General features: G+C 40.1%; 1 pseudogene across 1 annotated transcript in view; it reads left to right on the top strand.

Annotated features, from left to right (window-relative positions):
• Nucleotides 1–17,270, top strand: part of LOC307004706 (tripartite motif-containing protein 16-like) — a 58,562-nt pseudogene that overhangs the window by 31,274 nt on the left and 10,018 nt on the right. Inside the window, exons 3-5 of the transcript XR_013800698.1 lie at nucleotides 1,867–2,100; nucleotides 16,401–16,560; nucleotides 16,711–16,758. The product of XR_013800698.1 is annotated as a tripartite motif-containing protein 16-like (transcript). The remainder of the gene's footprint in view (nucleotides 1–1,866; nucleotides 2,101–16,400; nucleotides 16,561–16,710; nucleotides 16,759–17,270) is intronic.

The following is a 17,270-nucleotide window of genomic DNA, read 5'->3' as shown; positions in this document are numbered from 1 at the left end:
TTTCTTTGGTTTCTTTTTCTCTCCTCTCCTCTTTCTCGCTTGCCTTCTGGTGCCATCTCTCTTCTCTTTCTCTTACTTCTCTTTCTTGTCTGTCCTCTCTCTCTTGTCTCTCCCGTTCTCTTCTGTCCTCCTTCTCCTCCATTTCTCTCCATAGTCTCTCCTCCCTCTCAGCTGCTTTCTGCTCTCTCTCCTCTTCTCTCTCCTCCATCTCCCGGATCAGGTCCTCAACAGTTTTGGGCCTTTTCCTGGCTCTTGCAGGCTCTGGCCTCACTGAGGATGAAGAGGCCACAGCAACATCCAGGCCAGATGAGGCAACGAGGGCAGGTGGAGTGATGGAGGGTTTGTCCCCAATTGCCTCATCCATGGCAGCATACCACTTCCAGGATGCTGCAGTGGGCTCTCCATCCTCAGTGCTCACCCCTGTCAGCGGACATTTCAGATCCTGCAAAACAGCACAAGCATGATACAAAAGCCATTATAACATCACAATGTTAAACATTTAATTTCTGTATTAGAAGTAACAAAACTGTCTTACTTTGTATTTTTGTTTAAGGTTTTCCCATTTTTTTTTGACAAATGTCGCCGTCACACTGCCTTGCAGGTCCTGCTCCACCACAAAAGATCTGCAGCAAATGCAGAGAAATAAAGAATAAAAAAGTGCTGTAATATCTCTGTTTGAAATTACAATAATTGAAATAAACTACAAATCAAATTTTAAATCGCTTTTTTATTATTTCTGTAGTATACTCACTCAAAGCCTTTGATGGCAGCATTCCGCTTTCCGGTGAAGAGGGCTTCATGAGCCACTCTCCACCGGATGAGCAGGCGTGTGTGCTCATCGGTCCCTGTAACAGCCAGACAAGAGTCACGTCACCTCTGAGATTTATGAGTTCATACTTCATTCAAATGTTGAGGTTGTTGCTGATAAGTAGCATTTTATCCATCATAAATGTTCCACAATTCCTCAACAGTACTAATGAACAAATTAAATAGATTACTTATGTTTAGATACTTTATGTAAATGTATTTACATTACTTACATTCGTCTAATGCAAACAGTGTTGACAACAGTTTACTACATAATAGTACACATACATCATTCAGATGTCTATTTCATATCTATTATAGTCATCTGCAATTCTTATTTAAGATTTTATTGCCAGATATTAAATAGACATTTAGTTATTGTAATTAAGATGTATATGGTTTAAAATGTATGCAAATCCACTTTGGAGAGACGCATATGTCCTTACTGGAGCTCCCCTTATCCATAATAAAACGTGTTTTACAGCAAAAACACAAATGTACTATACTATTTGGCGTCTTTACATCTTCAACAGTTTACTGTACAGTAGTTCAACACATGCGTTTTGGTTTGTAATACTCACATTTGAAAACACTCCCGTTCATCCTTTCCGTCATGTTCGTTCGAGTAACGTTTGACGTATCCTCTTCTTCTTCTTTATGACGTATGCTCTCGCGTGGCCTCCTGGGATAGAAGAGTATCCATCGGACTGCACTCGAAAATCTGCGCTGAAGCAGTAAGCCATCCGGGAACTCCTCGCCAACTCTTTTATGAATACTGATGTTTCGAACGTACTTCTTCTTTCACATACTGTTTTCGCCTACTATATAGTAGGAAAGTAGGCATATTCGAACGCATTATAAGTATACGTACGTACGAATCTCGCGGGAATTAGTACGTCACCCAGGTAATTCTCGCCTACTCTTTTATGATTCGTACATACTTTTTCGCTCGCCTACTCTTTTCCCCTACTATATAGTAGGGAAGTATGCGGTTTCGAACGCAGCCTAAGTCAGGACTCACTGAAGCTCACTGTGTGATTGTGATGTGTGTCCTAACAGCGCTCTGCACAGATAGCAGTGGAGGACAGTGAGAGGATCTTTACTGAGTTCATCCTCTCCATTGAGAGAAGACGCTCTGAGGCGACACAGCGGATCAGAGATCAGGAAAAGATTGCAGTGAGTCGAGCTGAAGGACGACTGGAGGAACTGGAGCAGGAGATCAATGATCTGAGGAGGAGAGACGCTGAGCTGGAGCAGCTTTCACACACACAGGACCACATCCAGTTCCTGCAGGTAACAGATCTAGAAGAACAGGATCATGGTGGACTTGAGCAAGAGACTCACAGAGAAACATTACATGAGAGCACAATGAGCCGTTGACTGAAGTGTTGATCTGTGTGTTCGGTTATTATATAATCCTCAGTCAGACTCTCATCTAATCATCTTCTTTTGAAAGAGTCACACTTACAAATGCAGTTCAGCTCTGGAAATCTCTTAGAAGACCTATTTTTTCTGAAAGATATCTTAAGTCTTCAGACACCAAGTTCACACACATTTTAACTTTTTTACCTAATTTTTTTCTGAATTCTGACATCATGGTTAAATCAGTGGACTTGTGATGGTATCAAGTTTAGTAATGTTCACCAAAGTTGCATCAGTTGATCTTCAAACTTGACACAATTGACAGTATTTTCATAATTGTTTGCCTTTAACACATTAGTACATCTGACAGTGAAGTCAATCACTGAAATCAGCGATTTTTTTTTACATAGCAGCAAAATAGACCTAAAATACTCCGTCAGTTTTGGTCATACAGACTTAAGAAATATGAAAAAATAAGCTGTTAAATGTCTGCTTTTTCATGTGTCCACTTACAATCGAAATAAAACATTGTGCTTTTGTAAAATAAAGAAAATATACAGGGTGTGCTTTCTGCCTCTCCGTCTCCGTGAACTTTTTCTGAAGCACGTCTCTAAACTTAAACAAAACTCAGCGAATACTATTCACTCAGACATGAGATATATATCTCTATAATCATTTAAGTGTGTAGTTTTAAATGATCTAATTCAAAACTAAAACAAATATTCTCTGTTTATGTAATCTATATAAAAAGAGAGAGAGATCAGCCGTTCTCATTATCGTTCTGGCAACTCATTACTCTGCTAATGTGACACGCCCATCGAGAGCGCGCCGCGCGCTATTCAAACGCAGATGATCTGAAGCAACACATGCAAACCAGTCAACGCCCACAACAGCTGGACAACACACTGTAGTGAGGAATAATAATATCGTGATAATCCTGGAAATTTTACCTCAAACGTGCTGGAGTAGCCTAACAACGGATCCAGCTGCAGATCATCAGTAAGTGCTTTGTTCTAATCGCGATATGGAATGGTGTCTGTAAACCGCAAAACACTGTTTAAATTTGAATTGCGTTTCTGTGTTTGAATGAATGAACGGCACATATGCATGCTGTTGTTTACTACAGTAATTTAGCTTTTAGCAAACTATCTATATTGCCTACTGAGATGAGTAAAAATCAACTGAATACGTTGAAATGTCTTTGTATAAGCAACATATTAAACTGCAAATTAACATTTATGCCCTAATATATATTATAAAAGACGATATGTTACAGACGAAATATAAAAACAACATTTCGTTTTGGATAGATTATAAAGTTTTTACTGCCACATCAAAACCTAATTTACAAGGTGCAAACAAAATCTTAAAAGGTCAATATAAGCCTTCTCTTTAAATTATATTTGTGTTTTATTAGTGACAAATTTGGGGAGAGGATAGCCTACATCCAAAACTTTCTGAAAATACGAATGAGAATTAACTGCACAATTACTAGAAATGTTTACCTTGGATATTATACAATTTGCAAGCATACAGTTTGTGGAAAAATACACTTTTTTTCAAGATGTTTCCAACTCTGAACCAATTCTGTAGTAATATATATATTGTGTGTGTGTATGTATGTATATATACAGGGTGCGATTTGCCGGGGGGGATGCGTGGGATTTCCCCCTTTCTGGTCAATGTATCCCTGCCTCTGCTTAATTATTTGTATCCCCGGTGGGGATAAATTTATCCCCCCCTCAAAGTGATCATAGTGCTACTACATAGTGGCGAGACGGATCACAAAACTTATCACGGATTCGTGGTTTGATTAAAGTCAATTTTATTTTAAAATGATTACTCACTCACTCTTGAGCGTCTGGCGCGAGTGATTTCAATGTAACGCGCGTCTAGAGGTCCTGCGGCGCGGTAGACGCGAGCCTCATTCGCGCATCCAGATTGCGCGAATGAGGCGAATTGCTAATACAGATCATGTCTTTTCTATCATTTCACTGTAGCTCAGCATCGCGATCAGTGTTGTGCCAGTTCATACTTAAAAAGAACAAGCTCAAATTTCAGTTCACACATCTGATAATGAACTATTTCATGTTCATAGTTTTTTTTTTTTTATGAACTAAGTTCACATATCTAACACGTTCATTTGTTAAATTATTTTAACAAAGATGTAGGCTATTATTATTATTAATAATGTTATTTCAACACAATATCTCGTTATTTCGAAATAATATGTGTGCGTGTAGCCTATTGATTTTTATTAATAAACAAGTGTTTTCTCTAAAAGTGTCGATCGCCATCTCCGTGTGAAGGCGCTTATAGAGAGAAATGCACATTAGCCTAATAATGGATTACATAATCAGAGAGTAGCCTTTTTCTTTTTTCGTTTTGAATTATTTCGTTTAAAGACATTTCAAGCTTTGTGTATTTGATGTGTTACGATATTAGAGTGTCTAGGAAATATACATAACATTAAGGATATTAAAATACTACTGGTGGGTAAAATGTGGTGGAAGGAAACATGACAGACAACTTCTGAGAGAGAAATTTGACTGGAGTTTTTATTATACAATAAGCCGAAGCCACTGAATCCAGTCAAAACAATTATGTGTCTGTGCGCTATGTACAATGCAACAAATGAATAAAGAAAAATGGGAAAGAACTTAAGTGGCGCCAAAGGAAAGAACAAAACATAACAAAACAATCCTTACCTGATCCCTAAACCTAACCAAAGAAAAATGCAGAAAACAAACCGATATCTTCGCGCATCCGGCGCCTAAATAACCTAACTAATAATACAAATACAAGGGGTGGCGCTCACCTCTTACCTAGTGTGTATATACACAAAAACAGCTACGGGCAGAATGTATATCGCGATATACTGACCTGACGTTCCTTCCCAGGAAGGCTTTGTAGCTGAAAACTCTTGGTATAGTTTCACATAGTGATACACACGTAACAATCAAATATTAAATATAATCTCTAAAGCACATAACACACTTCTCCGGGTAAACTAAGTTTACACAAACAGACTCCCTAAGGAGCATACAAACACTCAGCACGCCGCACAACAGCTTGCTGCCACGAGAGTGGGAGAGCGAGAACAATGAATGAACCCGCCGTCTCTCTTAAACCAGCAGCTGCCTCTGATTGGTTCTGGACTCCGCCCTAATGATGACTGGCAGATGAGTCAGCCAGTCACAGCGACCTAGAGGTGGGCCAAAACAGAAAGAAAACTCAATGAACGCACAACACACGTGTAGTGCATCAGCGATCAGAACAACAACAACATTCCCACGCCAGCGAAACGCACGTGGAACGTAACACCCTCCCCCTTAAGAACCAACTATATGTAGCAAAAATAAACAACAAATAACATATAGTTGTTCAACCGAATACTCAGACGCCGCAACAGGCAACTCTAGACAGTGCATCCGCGATCACGTTTTCTACGCCTTTCTTATGTTTAATAACTAAGTTGTAGCCCTGTACAATCAGAGACCAGCGCATCAAACGCTGATTCTGATTATACATACGAGATAAAAAGACCAACGGATTGTGGTCGGTGAACACTGTAACTGGACTAACACTTGAACCAACATAAACGTCGAAATGTTGAAGGGCCATCAGCAACGCTAATGCCTCCTTCTCGATCGTCGAGTAGTTTAACTGGTGTCTGTTAAACTTGCGAGAGAAATAACAGACGGGATGGTCAATACCATCTTTACCTGCTTGAATTAGCACAGCCCCAGCACCCACAAAACTCGCATCCACATCGAGCTTGAAAGCAGAATCAAAGTCTGGAGCGGCTAAAACAGGTGCATTACACATAAGATCTTTGACTGAGTTAAAAGCATGCTGACATTCAGCAGACCATAAAAACGTTCGCGACGGACTGAGGAGTGAAGTCAACGGCTGTGCAATCGTCGAAAAGTTTCTACAAAAACTGCGATAATAGCCGGCCATCCCTAGAAAACGACGAAGTTCTCGACGGGTGGTTGGAGCAGGAAATTCGGCTATCGCAGTGACTTTCGCTTCGATTGGGCGCACTTGCCCTTGACCCACTTCCTTACCTAGATACGTGATTGTAGCCTGACCAAATTCACATTTAGCTAGGTTTAAGGTCAAAGAAGCCTTCTCTAATCGCTCGAAAACAGTTCTCAATAAAGAGATGTGCTCTGACCAGTCGGACGAATAAACTACTAAATCGTCAAGATACGCGTTACACTTAGGCACCCCGGACAACACAAGGTTAACGAGTCGTTGGAAAGTAGCCGGTGCGTTACGCATTCCGAACGCCATCACAGAGTATTGCAGGAAACTGTCGGGTGTCACAAAAGCGGAGATGTCAGAAGCACGAGCCGAAAGCGGTACCTGCCAGTACCCTTTTAATAAATCTAATTTACTGACGTAACGAGCCGAACCGATGTTGTCAATGCAATCTTCCATACGCGGCAATGGAAAGCAATCTGGTACAGTTAATGCATTAATCTTACGGTAGTCAGTACAAAACCGAGCAGTGCCGTCGCTCTTCGGTACCAGTAAGCACGGAGAACTCCAGGGACTGCAACTGGCTTGAGCCAATCCATGCTCTAACAAATACTCAACCTCTTTTCGCATAAGGTCTCTCTTCACTGAATTCATGCGATACGCATGTTGCTTGATCGGAACAGCATCACCCACATTAATATCATGCTCTAAAACTGTGGTGCGAGAAGGAACATCATTCAATAAAGTCAGAAAATCATTGAGTAGCTGCACAATATCACATCCTTGTTGTTCAGTTAAATGCGATATAAAAGATGTAAGGTCAGACATTACCTCCGAGTTCTTGAGTCGAGCACATTGCTGGTGAGTATGACGTACAATTACTCCATCATCCTCAGGATCAGCAAGTTTAACGGCAGCACATACCGAGACAGGAGCAGGAGATGACATGGGAACAACAGTTTCCTCTGCCGGCAAAACATCAGGCTGGACAGCTCCTCTGCAATGAAAGGTCTTTAACATGTTCACGTGACACACACGAGTTTTTCGTTTCCTATCGGGCGTTCCGATTACGTAGTCTGTGTTACTCATTTTTCTGACCACCTCATATGGTCCAGAAAATCGTGCTGATAACGCGGAGCCTACCATGGGCAGCAATACCAACACTTTATCGCCCTTGTTAAAAGAACGTGGTACAGCTTTATGATCAAAAAGACATTTCATCTTTCTCTGCGCAACTTCGAGTGACTCTTTCGCCATCGAACAAGCCTTATGTAATCGTTCACGGAACTTGCTCACATAGTCCAACACATTCAGTGATGGGCTGGACTCAAAAGACATTAGGTCCTCCTTAAGCATCTTCAAGGGTCCCCTGACAGTGTGTCCAAAGACCAACTCAGCAGGGCTAAACCCAAGACTCTCTTGAACTGCCTCTCTGATCGCAAAAAGGAGCAACGGTACACCCTCATCCCACTCCTTATTTGTCTCCATACAATATTTCCTAAGCATCGACTTAAAAGTTTGATGAAAACGTTCGAGCGCTCCCTGGCTTTCAGCGTGATAAGCACTTGCAATCCGATGAGATATGTTTAAACTAGATAACACTTGTGTAAAAATCTTCGAAAGAAAGTTAGTGCCTTGATCTGATTGCACCACTTTTGGTAACCCAAATGTAGAGAAGAATTTTACAAGTGCTCTAGTCACAACAGGTGCTGTAATTTTTCTCAAAGGAATTGCCTCAGGAAATCTTGTTGCAGTGCACATTATAGTCAACAGAAACTGGTTACCGGTCTTAGACTTAGGCAAAGGCCCGACACAGTCAACGATAACATGTTCGAACGGTTCTCCTATCGCTGGAATAGGCACGAGTGGAGCACTGGGGATTACCTGGTTCGGTTTGCCGGTGATTTGGCAGATGCGACAGGTACGACAGAAATGTGTAACATCAGTTTTTAATCGAGGCCAAAAGAAATGCCTCAAAACTCTGCAATACGTTTTCTTAATTCCTAAGTGCCCCGACAGATCGTGATCATGAGCTAAGGAGAGCACTTGCTGTCTGTAACAGGTTGGAATCACAATCTGATACACAGTAGTCCATTCAGCATCATCAGAAACATCAGAGCACCACTTACGCATCAGTAAACCATTCTCAATAAAATAAGCAGTTTTCCTCTCTCGTGCTTTCTCCAGTGATACAGCAGCGGCAGTGCAATTTTGTAAACTCTCATCCTCATTCTGAGCGGCAATAACTCTCTCGCGCGTCACACGCAGCTTTACATCTGGGAGATTTAAAACAGGCAAATTTTTAACAGTCTTATTCTCATCGGGTAACGTGTCACTAATAAAAACAGGTGCAATAAAAGATGTAGCTAAATCTTCAGCATCCGTCTTACGAGACTGAGCTCGCGTGACCACACAGACTGGAAAAGTTTCAGGAAAAAACTTTGCCAGTTCATCGGGCTGGTCCGACACAACAGGATTATTAGATACTTCCAGCAATGGCATGACTTTCCCACCGGCTAAATCATTGCCCAAAATGAACTGTACCCCACATACAGGCAAACTCTCCCGAACAGCTACCTTCACAAAACCTGTACACAGTTCTGACTCGAGATGAATCTGGTGCAACGGAACTTGAACAAGACCCATCTCTATGCCCTGCACCAGGACATGACTATCACAAAAGGTTTGGTCAGAAAACGGCAGTACATCGGCACAAATAAACGACTGCATGGCCCCAGTGTCACGGAGCATCTTCACGCGTATTTGCTCCTCCGAGTTCCCTGTAACAGAAATTAACCCTTCCAGTAGAAAAGGTTTCGTAACTGGAATCAGGTTTATCATTACACTCAATTTCAACAGGATCAACTACTTTAACAAAACCAGCGGTCTTAGGCACATAATTCGATTGTTTTCGTTTTAACGCAAAACACTCGGCAATCAAATGACCGGGTTTGTGACAATAAAAACATTCACGGTCCTCTTTCGATTTCACAGTCGCAGTTTTCGGACGTGATGAATTATTCGAACTCACTTGAAAGGGCGTAACTCTCTCAGAACGTGCAGGAATAAAAACATTTTTATGTGTCAGTGTAAATTCATCTGCAAGGACAGAAGCTTGTGATACCGATGTCACTTTCTGTTCGTTTAAATAAACGACAACACGCTCAGATAAACAATTTTTGAATTCCTCTAAAAGGATTAACTCTCGGATGTCTTTAAAATCATTTACCTTACTCGAAGTGCACCATTTATCAAACAAGACACTTTTCTCCCTCGCAAATTCAACAAATGACTGATTAGAATTCTTCCGATAACCTCTAAACCGTTGTCTGTAGGCTTCGGGTACAAGCTCATAAGCGCGCAATATTGCAGTTTTCACTGCTTCATAATTCACGCTATCCTCTAAGGATAATGCAGCACACACATCTTGAGCCTTACCCGTTAGTTTACACTGCAACAGCAACGACCAAACCTCGTTTGGCCACTGAAGTGTAGACGCAATTCGTTCAAATACATGGAAATACGAGTCAACCTCTGTTTCTCGAAATTGTGGTACGAGAGAGATATGTCTGCTGACCTCAAAAGTGTTCCCCGTCGAGCCAGCACTTGCCAAAGGTGAAGGTTGTGTAACCGGAACCGGTGTTTCTTTCGCCGCTAACTCAAGTTCACGCAGCTTAATCTGCGTGTCTGCTTCAATTTCCAGTTTGCGAACTTCAAGTCGAAACTTCATATCTGCCTCCAGCCGACGGTTTTCTGCGCGTTCGCGTGCCTCTACCTGCACCCGCGCTAAGCGTACTTTTAGTCGCGCACCACCTCCAGACTCATCCGAGCCGGGAGATAAATGATAGGAGGGCGGCGAAGCAGCCTTAGCTTCGGAAACCTCCACCTCAGCAGCTTTGCCCCGCCCCTCTTCACCTGAGCGCCCGTCAGCTTCAGCGATAACTTCACGGACACCTGCAGACAGCGTTATCACACCCAATTCCACCAACCCTATAGATACAGCAGACATAATCTCCAATTTACGCAACTGTTTCGAGACAGAAATTTTGTAATGAGCAGCGATACACAGCAGATCCTCTTTTCTACATTTACCAAGCTGTTCCACTGTAGGTGAACCTACGAAAGCGTCCAAATCAAAATCAGCCATGCTTAATCCTATCAAAATTACTAACCAGATTCCAGAACAGCCCATCTGCTAATCACTACCTTGCGAGCCTTCCTACTCCACAGAAAAAGTACTGAACATGGTCCTCTCACCATCCACACCAGCAGTAATCAATATCTCGGGAAAAATATGAATATTAATATTTTTATTTATCAATATTTTATTATCCCGGACGAGCCCCCATTTAATGTTACGATATTAGAGTGTCTAGGAAATATACATAACATTAAGGATATTAAAATACTACTGGTGGGTAAAATGTGGTGGAAGGAAACATGACAGACAACTTCTGAGAGAGAAATTTGACTGGAGTTTTTATTATACAATTGAATAAAGAAAAATGGGAAAGAACTTAAGTGGCGCCAAAGGAAAGAACAAAACATAACAAAACAATCCTTACCTGATCCCTAAACCTAACCAAAGAAAAATGCAGAAAACAAACCGATATCTTCGCGCATCCGGCGCCTAAATAACCTAACTAATAATACAAATACAAGGGGTGGCGCTCACCTCTTACCTAGTGTGTATATACACAAAAACAGCTACGGGCAGAATGTATATCGCGATATACTGACCTGACGTTCCTTCCCAGGAAGGCTTTGTAGCTGAAAACTCTTGGTATAGTTTCACATAGTGATACACACGTAACAATCAAATATTAAATATAATCTCTAAAGCACATAACACACTTCTCCGGGTAAACTAAGTTTACACAAACAGACTCCCTAAGGAGCATACAAACACTCAGCACGCCGCACAACAGCTTGCTGCCACGAGAGTGGGAGAGCGAGAACAATGAATGAACCCGCCGTCTCTCTTAAACCAGCAGCTGCCTCTGATTGGTTCTGGACTCCGCCCTAATGATGACTGGCAGATGAGTCAGCCAGTCACAGCGACCTAGAGGTGGGCCAAAACAGAAAGAAAACTCAATGAACGCACAACACACGTGTAGTGCATCAGCGATCAGAACAACAACAACATTCCCACGCCAGCGAAACGCACGTGGAACGTAACATGATGTATTTGTCATGTCTGTGTGAGGCATACACTGAGTTTCGTTAAGTTAGGATGTGCTCTAGTTTACGTGCAAGTGAGCGCGCGGGCGCCTCCGTTAGGCTATATTTGTTTCGTCGGCCTATTCATTAAATACAGGCAATTGGTTGATGAAAAATTGATTAAAATTAAGATACTATTTATACAAAACGAAATTCACTTTAAAGAAAGGCTTTCTATAACAACTTCAACGGTCAAAATCATGTCTGACCCGCTCCATGTCTCATATTGCGCATCCTATCTTACTCGGTCGTGCTGTTCACTTTTCATAAATCAAATGGAAATCAATGAAAAAAAAAAAACATAATATTTTAACAAATATGAAACGCGCTTTTTTAATGGTTACAACAGTAGGCTATAGTAGGCCTACATAGCCTACTCTCTATTTGTACAAATTTCTGCACATTAATTTAATTCTGAATTTTGCACACAAGTTGAAAGGCATTTGTTCAAATCAAGTTCACGGATAATTGTGCGTGCATTTATTAGCCTAATCATTATGACACTAAAATCCTAACAAATAGGCTATGCTATGTACAAAAAATCAGATGAGCCCATAATATGAACGGTTAAGCATTTTCCTCCCATAGAAAACCATTAGGCTATAAGAACGCTTAATGCAGATTAGAATGTCCTCTTATTTATGTCGAAATAACGAGATATCGATACTAGGCTACTGTGTCCACCGTGTCTCCTTTTTGATCAGCGGAAATGATTTTTGCTTGTTTGTGATCTGACTGTCCAGCGTATTTGAAAAAGTTAAGCAAACTTTCCTGTCTTTGACATTTTTCCGCTGATTGAAACGATCGAGGCTAACAGCAATCTCAACTCGTACAACAAGCGCAAACATTGAACACTAGGCTACACAAACAGTAAAAAAAAAAATTTTAATTTAGGCAATTCATTTTAGTGACACAGGAGGTGCCGGATCCAATAAAAAAGGTTCCGGATCCAATGTCGGATTAAGCCCTGGTAAAACCTGACTTTTCAAATGAGCGTGAACGTGAACTGCGCGTGCTGCTCATTCCTGCCAGAGTGAGCGCCGCTCTCATTCACGTTCATTGTATGAAAAGTGATTCGTTCAGTTCAGCGTTCGGCGAAAATATGAACGCGTTCATGCACAACACTGATCGCGATGTAAAGTTAACGCTACTGCATGATCACAGTTCATATGTGTGGGGAAAGATAAGCTAGAGTAAAAATATTGCGTTAGGCTACTTCAGTTAATAAGAAAAAAGATTTTACAATTCCTCCAAATGCAGTGATGAAGTTCATGTTCTCATGATCTATTTTTATGAATAAAAGTTTTTCAAAACATCCCCCCCTCTGTTTTTTTCACAAATCGCACCCTGTATATATATATATATATATATATATATATATATATATGTGTGTGTGTGTGTGTTGTCTTTGCATTCTTTCTTGTGGCTCAGTGACACCTGAATGAAATGCTCATTAGTTAGGGTTGCCACCTTCAGTGTGGCAAAATAAGGGACACCCATTCAACCCCCCTATACTCCTCCAAGAAAAATTATCCTATCGCCACCAAACTCGGTCAGCATGAAGTAAAGACATTGAGGACGCTAAATTGCGGACGGATTTTTGATATCTCGAACGGTTTGGCCGTGGCGAGGAAACGAAGTTATGGCGAGAAAAGAAAAACACAATGTGTTATAACGTCTTCATACATTTATTGATCTTGATGAAACTTCAGCAGTGTGTTTGTTGTAAGAGGGCGATCACATGGATGTGACTATTGTGAGTCAAAGTTATAGCGCCACCAACTGGCAGCAGGAAGTGTGTTACTTTCAAGATACTTTTGACTAAAGTGGGGGGGGTTATTTTTTAGACAGCCCCCCCCCCCCCCCCCCTCTCTGTGTGTGTTTGGAGGGGAGCAGAAAGACTCACACTGATACTAGCTCTAAAGCAGACTTCTTCTCGACAGTCAAAGCGGGGTTACGTTACTACCCGTAACTAAAGGCACCAGGGTGGCGCGCCACCGGCTTGGGCCCGTAATCGCTGCTTGCAGCTATATTTATTGTTATAATTGTGATTTCATAATATGTAGATATGAATCTAACTAAAAGCTAGTTAGATTAGATTTTAGTCAAATAGCAAATGGTGTAGCTCTGCAGCCATCTACTAAAGTGATAATTTCTTTACTTTTAAAACAGCATTTTCCAAAAGATGGGCAAAAATCTTACACTAAACCATGTCAAATTATCTATATCCATGAACGTTAGAAATGTGGGTCTTTTATAAAGTGAATTTAACTTCTTTTTTTTTTACTGTTTTTGTTTAAAAAATATTTATTTATATAGCCTAAAGTAAAAAAATATAATAAATCCTCCTAAAACTATAAATCCTAAAAAAAAAAAAAATATTATGTTTCAAAATGACATTTTGTTGAAACAACACAAGTGTGACTTTAATCCCCCCACACTAACATAAAAAACAGATATTATTCAAATTTATTTAATTTTTTTTGTAGATGTAGAAATTGTTGTCAACCGTGCAAAGTCTCACATCATTTGGACAAATATAAAGTTTTATTTATTTCAGCAAACGTCATTTGGGGTCGAAAAGACCCGAACAGCGCGCTACAAGGGGTTAAAAAACGTGCAGGTTTACAGCGCATGTTCACGAGACTCAGTCGCTATAGAAACAAAGACGCTAAAATGCAATCACACAATGAGCTTCTCTACTAAGAAATTGATTTCTTTATATTTGCTATTAGTATTATCCATACTGCAAAATCCTTATGTTTTTATTCAACTATATGTGGGCCTAATGTAAAATACGGGACAAATCGCGTCCCTTATTGATTTGATACGGGACGCATCATCTTACTTGTAAATACGGGACGATTCCGTATTTTAAGGGACGGGTGGCAACCCTATCATTAGTATGCAGCATTAGCAGGTCTTTGTCTCCTCAGGTGTGAATTAGGACATTATTCATGACCTTGTTGGATCATTCACGCCCACCTGCATATTGCCTTTCCAAACAAAAAGTGTCTTACAAAATTTTAATCAATCTATTGTTTAATGTGAACGATTAGCCCGGATGATTTTCAGATAATTTTGAAGTAAAAACTCTAGCCGACAACATCCATTAGTCAAAAGTATTGTGGGAATATGTGAAGTTGGCCGTTTGTGGTCTTATATCAGACAATTTAAGTTTGAGTTTTTTGAATAACCACGCATATATAATATTCTCTCAAAAATGCAAACGTACATACATGTTGCTCACATATTATGATAGCCATGTTCGTGCTAAATAGAGTGTAATTACACCTTTGCCATTAATATGTTTATAAGCTACTGAAAAAAATACAAATATCTCAGGGCATGTCAAAACATCTCAAGGACCCTGAAAAACACCTTAGACCCCAGAGTAGGGGTGGGCGATATCTCGATATTTACGATATATCGAGATATTTTTTAAACTCGATATGTATTTTGACATATCGTATATATCGATATATTTTTTATATTTAATTCTGATTTTGCCACTTTGCTTGTTTGCTTTCTGTGCTGTGCTAAAGGCGGTCGCCTAAGCAACACACGCCTGCCGCCTTAACTACGTCGTCAAAACAATGTATATGAGCGATATCCGCCGTGTTACTCTGTCCTGTTTAAAGCTTAGATTCTCTGCCCGAGCCCGATATTTCCTGCCGCTATACTCGGACCGGGCCCGTGATCTAGAGACGTGCGGCGCGGGACTAGATTTGATGGCCGAGTGCGAGCGCGGGCGGTAGCCTAATGCACTCACTCTGTGTGTGCGGGTGCGGGAGAATAAAACGATTAAATATAAATATCTACGAATGAAACATAAAAAACTACTAAATTGTTATTCATCAAGAACAACTAAAACAAAATAGAAACGATTTACAGGCCAGAGTTTCTATTTGTAGCATCTTTGCAGCGTTGAACAATGTAGCCAATCACAGACATACGTGTTGATTTCTTGAACGCAATGGCCAATCAGAAGCATTTAAGATAGAATCCCCTCACCGCTCAAAACGGACTTTTTGTTCAGTGCTGAATTCTGCATGCTGGCAAATCCTCTGATTATAACAAACAAAGCGTAGACATTATGGAAGATTCATTGTGCAGTCATCAATGATAATAATGATGTATGAGATCGCGATGTCAGCTTTTTAGGAACTATTAAGGGAGCGCACTTTGCACGCATTCAGTCATGGCAAACCATGCACGCAGCCTGCTTGCTTTTATGTTAAATTAACAGTGGTTTGTGAATGTTAATGCTTTAATAACAAATGTATTATTTTGTTTATTTAAAAATAATTATCAGGAGCATTTATGCTGATGTGTAGGCCTATATGGTGGCAACACGTAGGCCGTGACTTGAAGGTAGGCTATAACATGGAGGTAAAAACAAAACAAAAAAACATTTATGACAAAACATTTTCTGCGGGAAACCCTACACTGCCTACCTTGAGTTGAGTTGTTTTATTTTTGAATGAAAAGGCAATATGTATTATTTCTTCCTTTATTTTACAGTTAAATTATTATTTTTGTATACAGGGATTTTTTTTTTTTAATGTTGCAGAAGCTCTTTGTTCCTACATGAACTGCCTACCTCTTTGCACTTCAATAAAAAAAAGACTGTGTGGTATTTGGCATATTTGTTTTTGCAGTAGTTTTTGGGGGGGTTATTTTTCCTGTAAAGATATCGAGATATATATATCGTATATCGAGATATAGCAAAATATATCGAGATATATTTTTTGCCCCATATCGCCCAGCCCTACCCCAGAGGGTTAAACCATAAAACCTGACCTTGGGATCGTGTCCTAAAAGTCCTTGTGAATTTCATAGCCACTAACTGCTCTAAAGTTATATGGTCAATCTACTTGTTGCCTTAAATCTACTCAAGCCTGCCATGTGACGCCATTGATCTGTTATTATTAATGTTATTGCCAGATGTTTAATCATCCAATTGTTTTCCTAGAAAGTTCACATAGTGATGAGGTGATGAGCTTGATTTCTGTTTTCTGCAGAGTTTCCAGTCTCTCTCAGCTCCTCCTGAATCTACAGACGTAAATGACAATCCCTTCAGTCCTCTCTCCTCTTTTGATGGTGTGAGAGAATCTGTCCGTCAGCTGAGAGACAAACTGGAGGATTTCTGCAAAGAGGAGCTGAAGAAGTTCTCTGACAGAGGTAAAGTCCTGGAGATTCTGCTTTCAGAAATGATCCTCCATCATCTCATATCATGTAGAAGATCATATTAGAAATGTCTTAGGAACTGATGCAGGAATCATTTTCTCTTGACATGATAATCACACTCTTCATGTCTGTTGATTTCCACAGTCACTTTCACCAACATTGTTCCCAAGACCAGGAACGACTTCCTACAATGTAAGTCACTAAGAAAACAAGCAGAGAAAATGAGTGTCTGTTACCGTAATACAGGGTATGCAGGACTTTTACCCTTGTGATACACAAGTAACAGACATACACAGAATTTTTATACAAGTACAACATTTATTTAAATAGTAGTTTAAAAACTATACGTAGTAGTATGCATGACCACAAAGGCGACAACCCACACAATAAATGCTTTAATTTTTAAATCCTCAAGGATCTATTTTAGCCCCTCTATTATTCTCTATTTATATTAACGACTTAGGTCATGGAATAGACTCTGCTAAACTACACCTGTATGCAGATGATACAATAATTTATTCTACTGCATTATCTTTAAACCAAGCAGTGAAGCAACTCCAGGATGCTTTTCATATACTGCAACAATCACTGCTAAAGTTAAAATTGGTTTTAAATTCGAAAAAGACAAAATATATTATTTTTGGCCGAGGTCGCTCTAAATTAACTGATGAGATAATTACAAACTCAAAAGGTCAACCATTAGA

Source organism: Phoxinus phoxinus (genome assembly GCF_949152265.1).
Source record: "Phoxinus phoxinus genome assembly, chromosome: 9".
Taxonomy (NCBI): Eukaryota; Metazoa; Chordata; class Actinopteri; order Cypriniformes; family Leuciscidae; genus Phoxinus; species Phoxinus phoxinus.
This window is presented reverse-complemented; position numbering and strand designations above follow the sequence as displayed.